The 18,782-nt window shown below is 38.0% G+C and overlaps 1 long non-coding RNA gene across 1 annotated transcript; it reads left to right on the forward strand.

Annotated features, from left to right (window-relative positions):
- Nucleotides 1-1,139: 1,139 nt before the first annotated feature.
- On the forward strand, nt 1,140-18,420 carry LOC139037689 (uncharacterized). Its single transcript, XR_011490520.1, has 2 exons — nt 1,140-1,384; nt 17,609-18,420. It is a non-coding gene; the product is annotated as an uncharacterized lncRNA (long non-coding RNA).
- The last annotated feature ends 362 nt before the right edge of the window (nt 18,421-18,782 follow it).

The following is an 18,782-nucleotide window of genomic DNA, read 5'->3' on the forward strand; positions in this document are numbered from 1 at the left end:
ATGTATTGAGCAATAATTCTTTGTTTTTCTCGTCTTTCTCCTGAGAAAATAGGAAATTAAGTGTATCCCAGCAGAGTGACTTGGTATTGATGAAGTGGCACTTTGTCTCATTAAGCGGGAGTTTGGGGCTCAGTTGATTTTATTCAGGGACTGAGGCTGATGACAAGAAGATAAATGTTTCATTTCCACTGGCTGCTGCTTGGTTCACGTGACCCAGACACCTCACTGCTTCTAAGATGCCTCAAGGAGATGAACCACAGAACTGCAATGCATTTCATCATTTATACCAAAAATGTGTCAAGTACTGTCTGCAACTGCCAGCCTGTTTTCTTGTTTTCAGTCAAGCACTCAGCCTTGGGAAAAACATTCAGCCTTGAAATACCTGGCCTGAAGGACCGTCACTTTCATTTTATAGCCAGATCACCATTCATTATATGTATCTAGGATGACTGAATCTGTGTGTATTCTCTAAGTCGTCTCCTTTCAGAGAGAAAAGGGGCCTCTATTTAAGGGATAAATAAACATAGTGCAATTGGGTCAGCATGTTGTTTTAGAAACAGTTGCCGTTGCCACACAGTTCTGCAAAACTGCCCAAACCCATGCATTTGTCCCCAGATAAGAAGCGCTTCCTGCTTATCCACCACATACAAACCTGTAGATACAGAAATTTATCTCAGCTTCAGAATTGCACATAAAACCTGCCTGTGGTTTCTCTACATAGCTGCTTCAACCATCAGCCTGAGAGCAGAGGTCAGCAATGGAACACAGTAATATTTTTAAAGGAAGTCTGCAATTAGAGAGAAACAATAGGAAATGGAAGCATAAAGACAATGTCAGAGGCACTGGGAGAAAATTTGCGATGTTTACTGTATTGGACATGAGCCCTCCGTCCCCTTCAGGTTCCAGCCTCTTCCTGAAACCAATGCTTACAATATAATTAAATATTTATTCAGTTGCTTTCAACTCCAGTTGCACCACCCACAGAACCTGCTGTGTTGATCTGTGAATTTTGGCTTAACTAGAGCAAGGCTTCTGAGCTCTGCCCACAGTTCTAACTCCTCCCCTCTGTCCATCCTTACACCCCCATATTCCACAGAAGAGGTCCTGCCCATGAAGTGCATGTAGGGCCAAGTGGGTGGACATGGAACGGTAGCAGAGAGAAGCTCTAAATAAATGAGATTCCTGGGGAGTGGTCCTCAAGATCTTTTGGAAAAAGATGATGCAATATGCCCAGCAACCCTCTGAAATATTAAGGAAGGCATTGGTTTATGTATGGTACCACAGGCAGAAGCCACATGATTTACTCTGACCACCAAAGGAAATAATGACTTCAACAGGGTGGGAGAAGTGTGGAGCAACCTCCAGTCCACTGCTTCTCCATGAGGTATGGGCTTCTTGGGCAAGAATTCTATCCCTATCTTTATACTTCCATAGTGCTTATCATATAGAGTACATACATAGAACTGTATCCCTTTCTCTATATTTCTAACACTATTTAAATGGCTTACTTCCTAAGCCATGTCCAGCTCTTTGTGACCCCATGAACTTTAGCCCTCCAGGCTTCTTTGTCCACGGGATTTTTCCAGGCAAGAATCCCTATCTCTGTATTTCTGACATAGTTTTTATCATAGTAAGTTCCCTATATACAAGCCTTCAAGCTGCAAACTTTCCAAAGTTTGCAAAGATATGAGCATGTGTGCCAGCCCCTGTATGCCAGCTGTTTGTCCTGCCCTACTGTACTTTTCAAGGTACTGTACTGTAAGATTTTAAATGTTTTCTTTATTTCTTGTGTTTGTTTTTTATCTATGTATTTTTTGATGGAAAGCATCAAATCCTATTACAGAATAGAACTATATAGCTGATTGTGTTAGTTAGGTACCTAGGCTAACTTTTGGACTTACAAACAAATTGGACTTACAACCATGGTCTCCAAATGGAATTGGTTCATATATATATATGGGACTTTCTGTAATAAGTGACTAGTAATGTTGATTGTTTGGATAAATGATCAATTCCTTCATTCTATTTCACCTCTGAGACCACATTTTAAAAAAAAATTAATAGGTGACCATAATCTTCTTACTATGATAACCAGGGAGATTGCCTAAGAACCAACACTGGCTTGAACAGTACTTCTCAAACTAGGCATTTTTTCAATACAAAGATTCTGATTTAGGTGGTCTATGACGAGATCTGAGATCCTGTGTTTTTCATATGATCCCAGATGATGCTGGCTTTGCTTGTTCACAGAACACAAAAGATTAGAAGACATTGGGTCATCCAACAATATCATGATTACTATTCCAGAGTGATACTAGGCTGAAAATGATATGAGGATGAAGAGAGAGATTACAGAAAACTCACAGAGAATAGGTGAGCCATAGTACAGAATGCCCTGATTTTTGTGAGCCAAATAAGATTTTAGCCTACTATGGTTCAACTGTTGCAGAATATATAGTATTTGTTGATTCCTCTGTTCTTTTAAATGAGGTGTTCATTTGAAATGTAGCCAGCTGTCAGCAAGCTTGTAACAGCTTGCAAGTTTGGGGGTTGATGCCAATTTCCTGACCTTTCCATCCAGAAGAGAAATGTCTCCAGACTTTTTACAAAGCTTAGACTCTAGGACATGGTATTCTGTACAAACATACCAGAGGAATCAATCTATTGAATATGGAGTTAAGGAAAATAATATCAGATACTTAGAGCTAAAAATGAATTAAGTGTCAATAAACTTGTATAACTTTCTAGGCACTACCCAACAATCTCTTACAGATACAAAATCTTGAGCCCAGAATTTCTACGGGCCATTCTGCATTCTACTTTAACATACTTCCCATGTATTTCACACACACCTTGCTGTTCTTCTCACATCCATGAAAGTTGATTCCTCCAAAACTTTTGGGAAATCAGGGTAAAACAGCTTCACATATTTATCCACAGCACAAAGAAACATGTTAAACCCCAGAGAACATCTTAGGAGATGTTCCACACACATGGATTCCTCTTTCTCAAGTCCAGAGATCTTTCTGATTCTATGATCATCAAGATTTTGATCCTTTAGAACACATTTCTGTTCAGGTATTCATTTTTAAATGTTTTCCCTCTAAAACTGCTCTGCTTCTCAAAAATCTCTCAATTTAACCTCATGAAATCCAAAACTGACTTCTACTATTCATGTATTTTCTATTTTCTTGATTGTCACTGTAGCATAAACATCAAATGAATTTCATGTGGCCTGAAAGTGAAAGTCACTCAGTTGTGTCCATCTCTTTGTGATCCCATGGACTATACAGTCCACAGAATTCTCCAGGCCAGAATACTGGGGTGGGTAACCTCTCCCTTCTCCAGGTGATATTCCCAACCCAGGGAGTGAACCCAGGTCTCCCGCATTGCAGGTGGATTCTTTACTATCTGAACCACAAGGGAAGCCCAAGAGTACTGGAGTGGGTTGCCTACCCCTTCTCCAGCAAATCTTCCTGGCCTAAGAATCAAACCAAGGTCTCCTGCATTGCAGGCCGATATTTTGCTAACTGAACTATCAGGGAAGCCCAACCAAATGTCAATATTTCCAGATTTTACTCAATTATATATCTCACCAAACTCCAGGAGTCTCACCCCAAGGTATGTCACATTGATTGTGAGAAATGATATCAATTACAAAATACGGTGTACAATAAATCATTTCCTTGCATATTCTCTGGGCCTACTTTTTTAAAAGATGGCAATAAATAAAAACAAGGTGATTCTACCAAGCTGATTTATTATTTAATGAACTATTATGGCACTTCAGCTTAAATACTAAGTGTAAAAGGACTGAAATTTGATTTTTCAAGCCAGAGCTTATGATTGTAAGATAAGCAAGCAATGTAAGGAAATTTGCTAACAAAGTACCCAGGCCTCGCTCAGAATAGCTATCACTGAAACTATGGGAGGAGCCCAGCTCACCATGCAACCTACTGATTCCTCTGTTCCAGGTTATGTATCTCCTTTCCAGAATGGACTTTCTTCATTATTCCTTGTATGGTTACCAGATTCTTCACATCTGAGTGGGTACTATTCTGCAAATAGCCAGCTCACAGTATGATATCCTAATGGTGAAAGTAGAAGTGTTAGTCGCCCAGTCGTGTCCAACTCCTTGAGACGGACTTAGACCTCCAGGCTCCTCTGTCCATGGAATTCTCCAGGCAAGAATACTGGAGTGGGTTGCCATGCCCTTCTCCAGGGGATCTTCCTGACCCAGGGGTCAAATCCAGGTCTCCTGCATTGTAGGCAGATTCTTTACCATCTAAGCTACCAGGGAAGCCCAATCCTAATGGTACTAAGCCTTGTATCTAAAAGTTTGTCTAAGGTACCATTTGTATTGTGGTAGCAGCCATGACACATAGTTGGCTTGAGTTGATGTTTTAAGGTTTTATCAATGTATGTTGCTTTGAAAATATATATGAAGCAGCTCATCAGTCTTTATTCAGTATCATCCTTCAGGTTTCCTCTGATTATCTCATTTTTAAGCTTAAATACATCCTCTTAGATGTCATTTTTTACATATTTTATGCATAATTCTTTCTCAGTGGTAATGCAAATGCCTTAAAGACAGCAAGTGTCATATAAACCCATGTAATGTTTTCTATGGGTGGTTTAGCATGCAAGAAGTTCTAAAAAACAAACAAAAATGTTACTTAAATTACTATTTTACTAAATTTAACTTCTTTTTCAAATAAATATCCTTTATATACATTTGTGTGTAAATGTATTTGAGACATAAAGACTTAACACATGAAAATAATGTGATTAAAAGAAACTAAATACAATATGGACAAAGAAATTGTGGCATAGCTGTATAATAGAGCATTATTCTTTCAATAACTTCATGCTGCAGAAAATATTTAACTTTAAATGTTCAGAATATAATGTTAGAGTTTTAAAAATCAAGATAAAAAATAAATCTTTCCACCAATTGCTAATAATGATCTCTAGGGGCAGTAAATATATTGGTCAGAACTCTTAGATGATTCAGCAAAAAGAGGAATTTATTAATATAATGCCAGTTTATATCATGTGACCTCTTAAGGATGGCAGTGCACTGAGCCTCAGGAAAAACTAAAATGAGGAGTTCGGATGCTGTCAGGACTCTCTCTGGAAAGCAAAGAAAAAATAACAACAATAATAACCCAATCACATCAATAATTATATTAAATGTCAACACTTGAAATAAATCTTAGAGTGTGTCAGACTTGGTTTGAAAACACAAACCATAACACAGATCCATGTATATACTGGATTGGTAGTTAAGTTAAAAAGTTACACTTTAAAAATAAGGACACAGATAGGTTGAAAATAAAAGGATATAAAAAGATATTTTGTGTAAACACTAATCATAGGAAGATTGGTATGATTATACTGATATCAGAGAGGAAACTTAAGTATTAACCAGGGGTAAAGAAAAAAGGAAAAGAATCATCTGAAAGAAATAATGTATGAGCCTAGCAACTTAGCTTCTTAATATATGAATTGAAAATTTATCAAACTATAAAGGAAATTACAAAGGAAAAAAAACTATAAAGGAAAAGACACTTGCTCCTTGGAAGAAAAGCTATGACAAACCTAGACAGCATATTAAAAAACAGATACATTACTTTGCCAATAAAGGTCCATCGAGTCAAAGCTATGGTTTTTCCAAGTAGTCATGTATGGATGGGAGAGTTGGACTATAAAGAAAGCTGAGTGCCGAAGAATTGATGCTTTTGAACTGTGGTGTTGGAGGAGACTCTTGAGAGTCCCTTGGACTGCAAGGAGATCAAATCAGTCAATTCTAAAGGAAATCAGTCTTGAATATTCATTGCAATGACTGATGCTGAAGCTGGGACTCCAATACTTTGGCCACCTGATGCAAAGAGCTGACTCATTGGAAAAGACCCTGATGCTGGGAAAGATTGAAGGCAGGAGGCGAAGGGGACAACAGAGGATGAGATGATAGGATGGCATCACCAACTCGATGGACATGAGTTTGAGCAAGCTCTGGGAGTTGGTGATGGGCAGGGAAGCCTGGCATGCTGCAGCCCATGGCATCACAAAGACTTGGACATGACTGAGCAATTGAACTAAACGAAAGGAAATTTTTTTAATGCAAACATAGATGTAAAATATAGAACACTTGTCTCAGGAATTAACAGAAAACTCATACAAAAACTAGTGAAGACAGAATATTTCAACAAAACCATTAATCAATCTGCTCTGACTGATATTAGAAAATATCAGACAGTGATTGGGCTTCCCAGCTGGCTCACTGGTAAAAGAATTCCCCTGCCAATGCAGGAGATGCAGGAGACATGGGTTCGATCCCTCAGTGGATAAGATCCCCTGGAGGAAGAAACAGCAACCCACTCCAGTATTCTTGCCTGGGAAATCCCAAGGACAGAGGAACCTGGTGAGCTACAGTCCATGAGGTCACAAAGAGTTGGACACCTCTGAGCACACATGCCTGAGACAGTGATTGCAGAAAATATTCAAGTGTGCATTGAACATTTGCCAAAATGTAGTATATACTAAGCCATATTATAAATCTTAATAAATTATTTAAAAATTAATGTAATTTAAAGAGAACTCTAAGAACGTTAAAAGGCAAACCACAAAAACATGGAAATAAATACCATTTGGCGTAGCTAAAGGAGTACAAAGTGGATACCTCTAAGGAAGAGAACTCATAGAGGGAAAGAGATGTGGTAGGAGACACATATATAAATATATTTAAGTATAAATATTGGGCTTTTCCTGATGGCTCACACAGTAAAAGAAAAAAAAAAAACCACTTGCAATGCAGGAGACCTCGGTTCAATCTCTTGGGGAAGATTCCCCTGGAGAAGGGAATGACAACACACTCCAGTATTCTTGCTTGGAGAATTCCAGGGACAGAGGAACCTTGGTAGGTCACAAAGAGTTGGACACAACTGAGCGATTAACTCTTTTTCATATAAAATATGTTACTTTATGTGTATTATTTTTATAAAGATAAAGTTAAATACAAATTATATCAACAATGTGTGTGTATAGTCACTCAGTTGTGTCCGACTCTTTGTGACACCCTGGATTGTAGCCTGCCAGGCTCCTCTGTCCATGGAATTCTCCAGGCAAGAGTAACTGGTATGGGTTGCCATTCCCTTCTCCAAGGGATCTTCATTTAATAAAGTACAAAAAATACACTTAATCTTAATAAGTACTAATATCTTCTGTTTCAAATTAATCTTAATAAATTAGAGAAGAAAAGACACTAACTTGTTAAAGTACCTTTGTATTACTTCAAATACTGACATTGTGCTTAAAGCTAAAATGTGAGAAGCAATATTATTAAAGCAAGATACAGTATGCATTATCATCCTTAATATTTAACAATGTTCTAAAAATTCTAACTGATGTACAATGGAAATGAAAAGATAAAAGAAACATACATAGTTCTCATTATTTAACTGATATAATCATCTGTGTGACTGAGTGCATGATGTCACTTCAGTCATGTTCAGCTCTTTGCAATCCTATGGATTGTAGCCTGCCAGGCTTCTCTGTCAATGGGATTCTCCAGAATACTGGAGTGGGTTGCCATGCCCTCCTCCAGGGCATCTTCCCAACCCAGGGACTGAACTGCGTCTCTTATGTCTCTTGCATCGGCCAGGCAGTTTCTTTACCACTATGCCATCTGGGGAGCATGTAAAGTTAAAAATCTTAAATAAAAATGCCAGTTTTAAGTTTTCTCTGAAGGTACAATTACAGATTTTTTTAAACTTTTGCTTATCTGTATTCTTAATATTTGTAATAAAAAGCATTCTTTTATAATTTCAAAATTATAAATGTTAATTGTTCACTTGAAGTGCAAATGTGAGAACAATTCTGTTTATATTCACAATTCATTCATATTTTACTCAAGTGTAAATTCTAAGAATCAAAAAAGTTAGAGAAGCATTTACTGGAAGCATGTGTTTTATCAGTTTTCTGAGACAAAACATGTACTATGTACAAAAATATTAAAATTTCACCTATGTGTTGAAATTTATTGTAATTTTAGAAAATTTCCCCGAGACTGCAAAACACGACAATATAAATTCTTCATAGAGGAATGAGGTTAATCAGTTTATATTTTAAAGATACAATCAATTTAAAAGGATTTTAGGGGCAAGATGCACCAAATATATCCTAAGTTCAGTAAGTTTTGCCTCTGTAGTTCAATAGGTTATTCTATATTTCTTCAGAATTCATCCTCATTTTAGACATCTGAATTAATGTGAGTAAAAGAGACATTTGTTATTCTGAGTCCCCCTCTTCCCTCCCTTTAGACTCAGGAAAATAATATAACCATCTTTCATTTCCTCAGACAAAGCAGTTTAATAAATTAATGATGTGTCCTCCATGACATCAAATTTAAAGTAGTTGGCAGTACCTAAAGATGTAATTTCAACCCACTGTGACAAGGCTAATGGGTGATGCCTTGCTGGAATTCAATAACATCTATATCTGTGACGCTTAGTTGGCCAGGGCATACCATGACTTTTATAATTCTGCCCTTTGAAAGCAAATCAGACTATTGTTCAACTTAGAAAGTCTACAAAAAGCATATCTTGCCACTGTAATAGTGATCTCTATAATAGTGATCAATGGCATCTTCGTAATAATCTCATTTATTTCTGTTTGGCTGTGCTGGGTCTTCCTTGCTGCCAGGGATTTCTCTCTCATCTCAGTGAGAGGGGGCGTCTCTCCAGTTGAGGTGCGCAGGCATCTCAGTGCGGTAGCTTGCATTATTGCCCAGCTCAGGCACCAGGGCACTCAGGCTTCAGCAGCTGCGGCATGTGGACTCAATAGTTGCAGCTCCTGGGCTCTAGAGCACAGGCTCAGTAGTTGTGGTGCATGGACTTAGATGCTCCGAGGCATGTGGGATCTTTCCAGATCAAGGATCAAACCCAGGTCTCCTGCACTGACATGTGGATTCTTTACCACCGAGCCACCTGGGAAGCCCTGATCAACTGTATTTTAGAAACAATATCCAACAAACAAATTAAATGACCAACTTATGTGTTATTACTCTAAAAACTGGAGATCAGGTTTCACGGCATGGATATGCATGTCTCTGCATCAATTTTTTTTTTAATATTTAAAATCTTCCATGAAAAAGTCCTTAATGGAATTTTTTTCCTATTCTTTCATTTCAAATCCTCTCTATAATTCACATGGTTACCATTTAGATAGTTGAGCTATATGCTAATTTCTAACACAGGACCACCTTCTTTCTGAGACAAATACAGATTTATACAAGATTTGGATATATTTTAATTAAAGTCTTTTTATATGTTTATGATTTATTTAAAATTTTCAAACACTAATGATAGTAAAGTTAACCATAAAAAAAAAAAACTTACATATATATTTTATAGTATTTCCCTTCAAATCTTATCTTGTCACTCTGTAAATATAGGATCTGTTAATGTGAATTCATGGTCAAACCTCAGAAGGTCATGATCACTCTGAATATTTGGAGCAGTAAGCACATTTTTCAACAAAAGAGTTCCTAATTTTTCATCAGTTCAAAAAATATCAGTGAACTAGAAATGTGAAGGTAACAATTTTGGGGTCAAAGGAGAGGGCTTTATTTTTATTTGTTCTATAGTGACATTTCTCTGACTCCCCAGAATTATAAATTTGACCATTTTATAATTTTACTATAATTCTTAGTCAAGGACAAATTGTGTAACCAGACTTCTGTGTACTCAGTAGCTTCCTATCACATATGATAGTCTTTCAGATAAGATAACCTCGTGTTTTTACAACTCTTTCTTTGTGAATGTAAAATTGTTTATTTATATTTATCTATATTTACATTAGAGTTTCTAATTAATCAAGACTTTTGGTTATTACCATGTTCAATACATATGAATTAGAATCATAGCATTTTACAAAGGTAAGTTTAATAGATATTGGTTTTTATCTTCCAGGCAAAGGATGAATATTGTTCATATCACCCTTAAAAGATGATCAGTTTTCAGCCTCTATCTAGATGTTTCTAGTGACAAGGAACTCTCTACATGATAAGCTGATCCAATTCATTTTTGATAACTCTAGTTATTAGGAAGTTACGAATCCACATTAAGGAATCTGAATTTCATCCTAAGACTGAAAGGAAACCACTAAAAGTATTTATGCTTTAAAGTATGCACTAAAGTGTAAAGAATAAAGTAGGGCTTTTTAAAAAAAAATCAGCTAAGAGGCTGTTACAGATACTCAGGTATAATTTTTTGATGGTGATCTAAACAAGGCTAGCATAGAAACAAAAAATTTACAGTTTTTTAGGTGATTAAAAAAACAATATTTAGTACTTGTTTGCATTTAGAGGGAAAGAGAGTTGAAAGAATGACAGGTTTCTAAATGGAGAGTGATAATTTTAAAGAAATAAAATCTCAAAATGATGACTTTATGGTGGCTCTACGGCACTATGAAGCTCATATAAGAAACCCAGACTCAAAACATTCATTTTCAGAATCTTAAGAGTAAAACTGTAAATGAAGTCATAAAAGTGGATGAGATTGCAGTTCAATAATAAAAGAACAACCTAGCTCCTTAAAGGGCCAAAAATGTGAACAGACACTTCTCCAAAGATGAAATTTGTTGTTTAGTCGCCAAGTCACGCGCAACTCTTTTGCAACCCCATGGACTGCAGCCCACCAGGCTCCTCGGTCAATGGGGTTTCCCAGACAAGAATACTAGGGTGGGTTTCCATTTCCTTCTCCAGGAGATCTTCCCAACCCAGGAATCAAACTCACGTGTCTTCTGCACTGACAGGTGAATTCTTAACCACTGAGCCACTGCTCCTGCTGCTAGGTCGCGTCAGTTGTGTCTGACTCTGTGCTACCCCATAGACGGCAGCCCACCAGGCTCCCCCGTCCCTAGGATTCTCCAGGCAAGAACACTGGAGTGGGTTGCTATTTCCTTCTCCAATGCATGAAAGTGAAAGGTCAAAGTGAAGTCGCGCAGTCGTGTCTGACTCTTAGCAACCGCATGGACCACAGCCCACCAGGTTCCTCCGTCTATGGGATTTTCCACGCAAGAGTCCTGGAGTGGGGTGCCATTGCCTTCTCCGACTGAGTCACTAGACAACCCCAAAGATGAAAGTTGAAATTCAAACAACCAATAAGCATGTGAAAAGATGTCCAGTATCATCTGCCATCAGAGAAAAACATTAAAATGACAAAGAGAAACCATTTCACACTTATTAGCATGGCCATGGTGCTTCTTAGGTGGCGCAGTGGTAAAGAATACACAGGAGACTCAGAGATTTGGGTTCGATCTCTGGATGGAGAAGATCTCCTGGAGTAGGAAATGACAACCCACTCCAGTATCTTTGCCTGGAAATTTCATGGACAAATGAGCCTGGGGACTACAGTCCCTGGGGTCGCAAAGAGTCAGACACAACTGAGTAACTGAACACAGCACAGCATGGTTATAGTTAAAAAAAAAAGATAAATGTTGGCAAGAATATGGAGGCATCAAATCTCTTGTACACTGCAGGTGAAGTCATGTAATCTCTTTGGAAAACCGTTCGGCAATTTCTCAAAAAGTCAAACACAGATTTACTATATGGTCTAGTGATTCCACTCCTAGATATATATCCAAGAGGAAAAAAATATATGTCCACACAAAAACTTACACACAAAGGTTCATAGCAGCATTATTCATAACAGCCAAAAAGTAGAAAAAGCCTAATATCCATCAGCTGATGAATAAATAAGATGTGGCATCACAAGACAATGAAATATTATTTAGCATAAGAAAGGAATAAAGTACTGACACATGCTACAAATAGTTGAATGTTGAAAACACTATGCTGAGTGAAAGGAGATACAAAGGACCATATATTATATGGTTCCATTCACATGGAATGTCCAGAATTTGCAAATTTTTAGAAACAGAAAGTAGCTTAATAGTTGGATATGGGGAGGAGTGTGGGGAAATGAGGAGTGACCAACTGTTTATGGGTACTGAGTTTCTTTGGAAAATGATAAAATTGCTTTGAAATTAAAGACGATGATGGCTACACCATGCTATGAATATACTAAAAACCAGTGAGCTCTACACATTCAGTGGATGAATTCTATAATCTGTGAATTATATATCAATTTTTTAAGTGGATGAGATTGATCATAGAAAAATGTACGAAAGAAAACAACAGGAAAGCCTAGACAGACCCCTGAAGAGCAAAGATGTGTCAGAAATGGAAGAAGAGGAGCCCACAGTGGAAATCAGGCAGAGGAAATTGAAACGTCAAGGGGAAAGGTTGCTGTCAGGGGTGTGCCGAAATCAACTCCTGGGAGTGTGAGAGTCACTGAATCATGCTGTACTCTTTGTGACCCCATGGACTGTAGCCCACCAGGTGCCTCTGTCTGTGGAATTTTCCAGGCAAGAATACTGAAGTGGGCTGCCATTCCCTTCTCCAGGTGATCTTTCCAACCCAGGGATCGAACCTGGGTCTCCCACATGGCAGGCAGATTCTTTACCATGTGAGCCACTCCTGGGAAAGCCAACTGCTGAACGCTAAATAAAGGTAGGCATAATTAAGGCCACGGTGGAAGTATTTACACCAAAGAAACTCAACACTACAAATCAGGGCTTTCTTTTTCAAAAAGTCGGTTTATCAGCACACCATATGCTGTCACTTAAGGGTGCTGAAGTACCAAGTATAGTTTCAAATCATTTTACACATGCTTTTACATGAGTCCTCACACCTACCCTAAGAGCTGGGTCCTGTTATTATTCTTAACTATGAGAAAACTGGGGCTTTCCAGGTGGTTCAGACAGTAAAGAATCTGCCTGCATTGCAGGAGACGTGGGTTCGATCCCTGGGTTGGAAAGATCCCCTGGAGAAGGGAATGGCTACCCACACTAGTATTCTTGCCTGGAGAATTCCATGGACAGAGGAGCCTGGCAGGTTGCAGTCCATGGACTGGGAAGGAGTTGGACATGACTGAGCAACTAAGGGTCATGAGGAAACTGAATCCCAAAGATGTTGAGTGGCTTCCCAAGGTCATGCAGCTAATCAGTGTCAGAACTGAGAACAGACAGCCTGTCTTCAGAAACCTGAAACACACAGACAACAGGCTCCAATGCCAAGGGATGACACTGCTTCCAGAAAAGGGTTATCATCAGTTGTGCCAAATGCTTCTGAAAGGTCAAATAATTAAATAAAAATTCAAAAGTGTTCACTGGACTTAGCAAAAAATGAGTCATCAGTGACCTTGGCAAGAACACATTCAGTGGCCTGAAAAGATGTCTATTTCTGTGAAATGAGAGACAACAAAGGATTTTTAAAAATCATGTGGACTCTTCATTGACGTCCTTCAGTAACCGCTGGAGCTGTTCATAATCTCTAGTTGGAGTGAAGACTTGGACAAGAACAACAAGAGGAGCAGGAAGCCCGTGGCAATACCAGGGAAATCACCATTACTGGAAAAAACCTGAAATGAATAGACGCAAAAACAGTCTACAAACTTAGTTTTCATGAGCAATGCTCTTATCATAAGGAACCAGCAAGTGTTAAAGACACAGATAAGCAATTTGAACACACATTTAAACCCATAGTTATGTCTTGAAAGTGAGACAAATTACCATACATTTATGAAAACATTTTATCCACTATCTTTTTAAAAAACAACTCTATGTGTGCCAGTAGATACACAGATAGATATGTTTAATTTACTCCTTCTTTAAGAGAAAAAAATTTATTAAATCTTGTTTTTAATGTGTCCCTGGCTCCTTGAGTCATATAATAGCAGTCCCCAACTTTTTGAGCACCAGGAATGGATCTCATGGAAGACAATTTTTCCATGAAGCAAGGAGTAAGGGGATGGTTTGGGAATGATCCAAGTGCATCACATTTATCGTGCAATTTATTTCTATTATTATTACATCAGATCCACCTCAGATCATCAGGCATCAGATCTCAGAAGTTGGGGGCCCCTGTCATATACAGTTTTGTCCCCAATTTAAATTAAAATTTCCATGTGTCAATAATATTAACCACTGATGAAAGAAAAACATGATGATATCTATGGAAATACATAAAATTAATTGTGTTGGAGTTATATATTTTGTATATATATAGTGATTTAGTTGCTAAGTCATGTCTAACTCTTAAGACCCCATGGACTGTAGCCCACCAGGCCCCTCTGTCCATGGGGTTTTTAAAGGCAAATACACTGGAATGAGTTGCCATTTCCTTCTCCATGGAATCTTCTTGACCCAGAAATTGAACCTGGGTCTCCTGCATTGCAGGTGGTCTCCTTCATTGCATACAGACTCTTTACCGACTAAGTCACCAGGGAAACTATATACATACATATATATATGTCAACAGTGATGGTGAAACAGAGAAATCATAGGCCTTTAGAACCATGATAGGCAAAACTTTAAATATTACTTATGTGGCATTTACAAGTCCATCAGCAGCCTTCAAAATTTTCATTCTCTTTGGGCCAGTAATACCACTGCTGGAAATATATCCAAGAGGAATTAATCTGATATACCAAAATTTCTGGCTTAAAAAAATTATAAAAATTTTCAGAAACACAAATATGCTAGATATTCTCATTTGACCCACAAGAGATTGCCCCTTTCTTTCAAGCCTGCTTTATATAATGAGAGGCTGAGCTGATTAGATTGCATCAAAAGATTTCTTTTGCTTTGGCCTTCAGTTAGATCTGGCCAATGGCAGACGCAGGCAGGGGAATAATCAGGATCTGGGAAAAGAGTAAAAGTGGGATCTTTTCTACTGAGACTCTCTGCTTTTTGGACCCCCAGGGTTAGTGGGTTTGCTGTGCCCCTCTACCCACAGCCTTGTCAGCAGAGAAGCAGCTCACTCCATACACATGCTCTCTCCAGTTCCGTTTCCCTCCATCCATATTGTGGCTGGCTTCCGGGTGTTACACCACTTGTACCACTGTACAAAAAAGGAGGCAAGTGCTAGTCATTATTTTGTGCAGAGAAAAAAGAATTTAAAATATTTGGCAAAGCAGCCTTATCTTTATTTCCAATAGATTTGCTCTGATTTTTCTTCTTTAGCCCATTAGATTTTAGAATATTCTTTGGCTAGAGACATAATATAAGACAATATGTTTTGCTGTGTGTTTTTTTTAAGAAGACAGTCATTACATTGAATGATTTGTTTTCTTTTCTGTTGCATACCACTTCTGTGATTGTAGTGTTATTTCTTGGTTTTGATATCTTTGGACAGAAAAATAAATGCACATTATTTTAAATTAATTTTTCCTTGTCTTTGAAGCTCAGTCTATAAATGTGTTATTAAAACAGAAATTACTTGTTTTTCATCACTTAAATACTTGAAAACTGAAATTAATAACATATAAGATGAATTAAATTTTTCTGAACAGACTTCTTTTTTATGTGAAAGCTTTTCATATAGGAAACCTGAAGTTAGTATCATACTTAACAGTGAAATACTGAGTAATTTCTCCCTAATGTAGAAACATGATAAGAATGTCGACTCTTTCTGCCTCCACTCAACATTATGCTGGTTGACATAACCCTTCCAGTAAGGCAAGAAAAAGACATAAATTCAAGAAAATGAGAAAAAAGGAAATAAAACTGTCTTTACGTTCAAATTGTTTATTGTTTGCATAAAAAGTTATAAAGAATATAAAAAATAACTATTAGAATTAATGTCCTAACACAGCACAAGCTACAAGGTTAATTTACAAAAGTCATCAAAAATGTCCTGTTTCTGCATAAAGTGGTATCAATTTTACATTGAACAGACTGTTATCAAGCCCCAAGCCTTATTATTGGGTGGCTATTATATTCATATGCACATCATTTCACATATGAACAATTATTCACATATAAACAATTAGGCTTGAGTTTTAAAATAAATGGAGAGGCAAGAAAAACTGAGAGACATAAGGTTGCTGGGTCCAGACTGCAATTGTTTCTTGCAGAGATGTAATCAGACACCACCTCTCTGAAATATTTACAATATTTTTTCTTCTTCAGAGTTTTTAAAGTATACTTTAAGAGGACTATGATATCTAAATCCAATTCTCACTTCTATACAATTACAACAAAGCAGGAAATAGAATTCTATTCTCCAAGAGATAAGCTATCCTATGCTACAGATCTTAATAAGTTGCACTTCATAATTTACCTTAGTATTCTTAACAGCACCTTTACATCTATCTTACCCACACGCATCACATGGTTCTATTTTTCTGGTCATGGTGTTGTATTTTGTACTCTGTATTTTGGCCCTATTTAGGTGAGGCACATTTCTAACTGATTTCTTATTGAGAGGAACTGCAGCTTCCCTTTGGAGTTTTCTGAACAATTTGATTTCCATTTTCTCATCCTGCAAATTGCTGTTCTTTTCAAGAGCTCACGGAAGTCTTAGCTCTTCTGGGAGCCTTGGATTTAAAGGTCAGAGATTTACCCCCTGGCTAAACTGAACAGGAAGTGAGGAGATGGAATTGACCCAGATAGGATCTGACCTGAATTTGATCCTCACAGGCTGGCAATTTGTGTTTGTCCCCCAACTTTGCTTTCTCCTGAGTTTCCCGTTTATTTAAAAACTTCCTGGGGCCTAAGCTATTAAACACCAAATGGGCTTATGACTGTGCTCAGAGGCATTTAGTAAATGTTCATAGAATATAGCCTATTCAGCAAATGATCTTGGAAATTCCAACTTCTTATACCAATGGAAATTCTAACTCTTGACAAATAACTGCTTGAGAAATAACACCTAAGATTCTTTTTTTCTTTTTCCCAATTATTTTTATTAGTTGGAGGCTAATTACTTTACAATATTGTAGTGGTTTTTGCCATACATTGACATGAATCAGCCATGGATTTACATGTGTTCTCATCCTGAAACCCCCTCCCAGCTCCCTCCCCATCCCATCCCCATGGGTCTTCCCAGTCACCAGCCCCGAACACTTCTCTCATGCATCCAACCTGGGCTGGCGATCTGTTTCACACTTGATAATATACATGTTTCGATGCTGTTCTCTCAGATCATCCCACCCTCGCCTTCTCCCACAGAGTCTAAAAGTCTGTTCTATACATCTGTGTCTCTTTCTCTGTCTTGCATATAGGGTTATCGTTACCATCTTTCTAAATTCCATGTATATGCGTTAGTATACTGTATTGAACACCTGAGATTCTAACCCTTGAGAAATAACTGTTTTAAAAGGAACCTCTTAAAAGCCAAGAAGAAATTAAATCTTGTATTAAATTTTAAATGTTTAATATTTAATAATATTTCTTGTCCATTACAATGTCTATAATGCCTCCTCAACAAGAAACAGGTTGAGAACATAAGATGACCTGATGATCTCAGTTATCTTTTTAGTCTCAAAGTTTTATGAATACATAATACTCATCATTTTAATTAAGCCTACATTATCACCTCTTTTGATTCTAATCATGAATAAACATATTTCAAAGTGTACCATAGAATGTAGGACAAATGTTAATATGCTATTTATAAGTATAGATATATATATATGAATTACACTTTATTTCTCTACTTTTAAATTCTTTGATGTTAACATTACTTCTTTTTCTAACTTAGGGACTGTTTGGTTACTGTCAACAAAACTCAGTGAATAAAGTTTAAGCAATAGAAGAAATGTAAAAATATCTCTTGGGCTTCCCCAGTGGCTCAGTTATAAAGAATCTGCTTGCCAAAACGATTAAAAAAAAAAAAAGAATCTGCCTGCCAATGTAGGAGACACAGGTTCAATCCCTGGTCCAAGAAGATCCCATGCACCAAGGAGCCCTGAACCGCAACTATTGAGCCTGTGAACCATACTGACTGAGCCCAAGCGCCGGGGCTGCTGAAAGCTGCACACCCTGGACCCCGGCTCTGCACCAAGAGAGGCCGCGATGAGGAGCGTGTGCACTGCGCCTGGAGAGTAGCCCCCACTCGCCGCAACTAAAGAAAAAGCCCTCACCGCAACAAAGACTCAACACAGCCAAAAAAATAAATAATAAAATAAATGTGAGGCTGCCAGGGCTAACACCATGACAGGCAGCCCAGACCTAAGTTTCGGTTTCCCCCGAAATGGTAAGATTCCCTACCCCCATCAGGCCACCTGGAGCCAGCCAATCAACATGCGCCCAGTAAGAAAAAGGGAACCTATCAGGGGAAAGCTGAAAAGCCCGCGAACGCCCAAGTTTGAAAAAAGCCTGCAAAAGTTTGGACCAATAAAATTGCTTTGCAAACATGTAACCAAGCCGCTTAAGCCAGCTACCAACTGCTTATGCTCACCCTATAAATTTGTGTAACAGCTTGGGCTCGCGGCTCTCTGACCCCGCACCACTGCGTTGGATGCAGCAGGAGCCCTGACTCTAGTCAACAATAAACTTCCCTTTTTGCGAGTTGCATTGTCTTGGAAGCCTTCTCTCTTCCTGCTCGGGGATTCGGAAATCGGGCATAACAATAAATAAATAAAATTTTTTTAAAAAAGAATGTCTTGTAAAATTCAAGGGTAAATTTCAACAGTCAAATCTCAAAAAGAACTGGAACTAGGAACTGAAAGTCAATAAATAAGGTTATCTGCACCTTCTCTTCTGTGAGTGAAGTAAGTGACCGAAAGTTGCTCAGTCGTGTCTGACTCTTTGCGACCCCATGGACTATACAGTCCATGGAATTCTCCAGGCCAGAATGCTGGAGTGGGTAGCCTTTCCCCTCTCCAGGGTGGTAGAAATAAAAGGGAAAAGGGGGTGGGGGGAAGATTGTGAAA

The sequence above is a fragment of the Odocoileus virginianus genome, chromosome 12, assembly GCF_023699985.2.
Source record: "Odocoileus virginianus isolate 20LAN1187 ecotype Illinois chromosome 12, Ovbor_1.2, whole genome shotgun sequence".
Classification (NCBI taxonomy): Eukaryota; Metazoa; Chordata; class Mammalia; order Artiodactyla; family Cervidae; genus Odocoileus; species Odocoileus virginianus.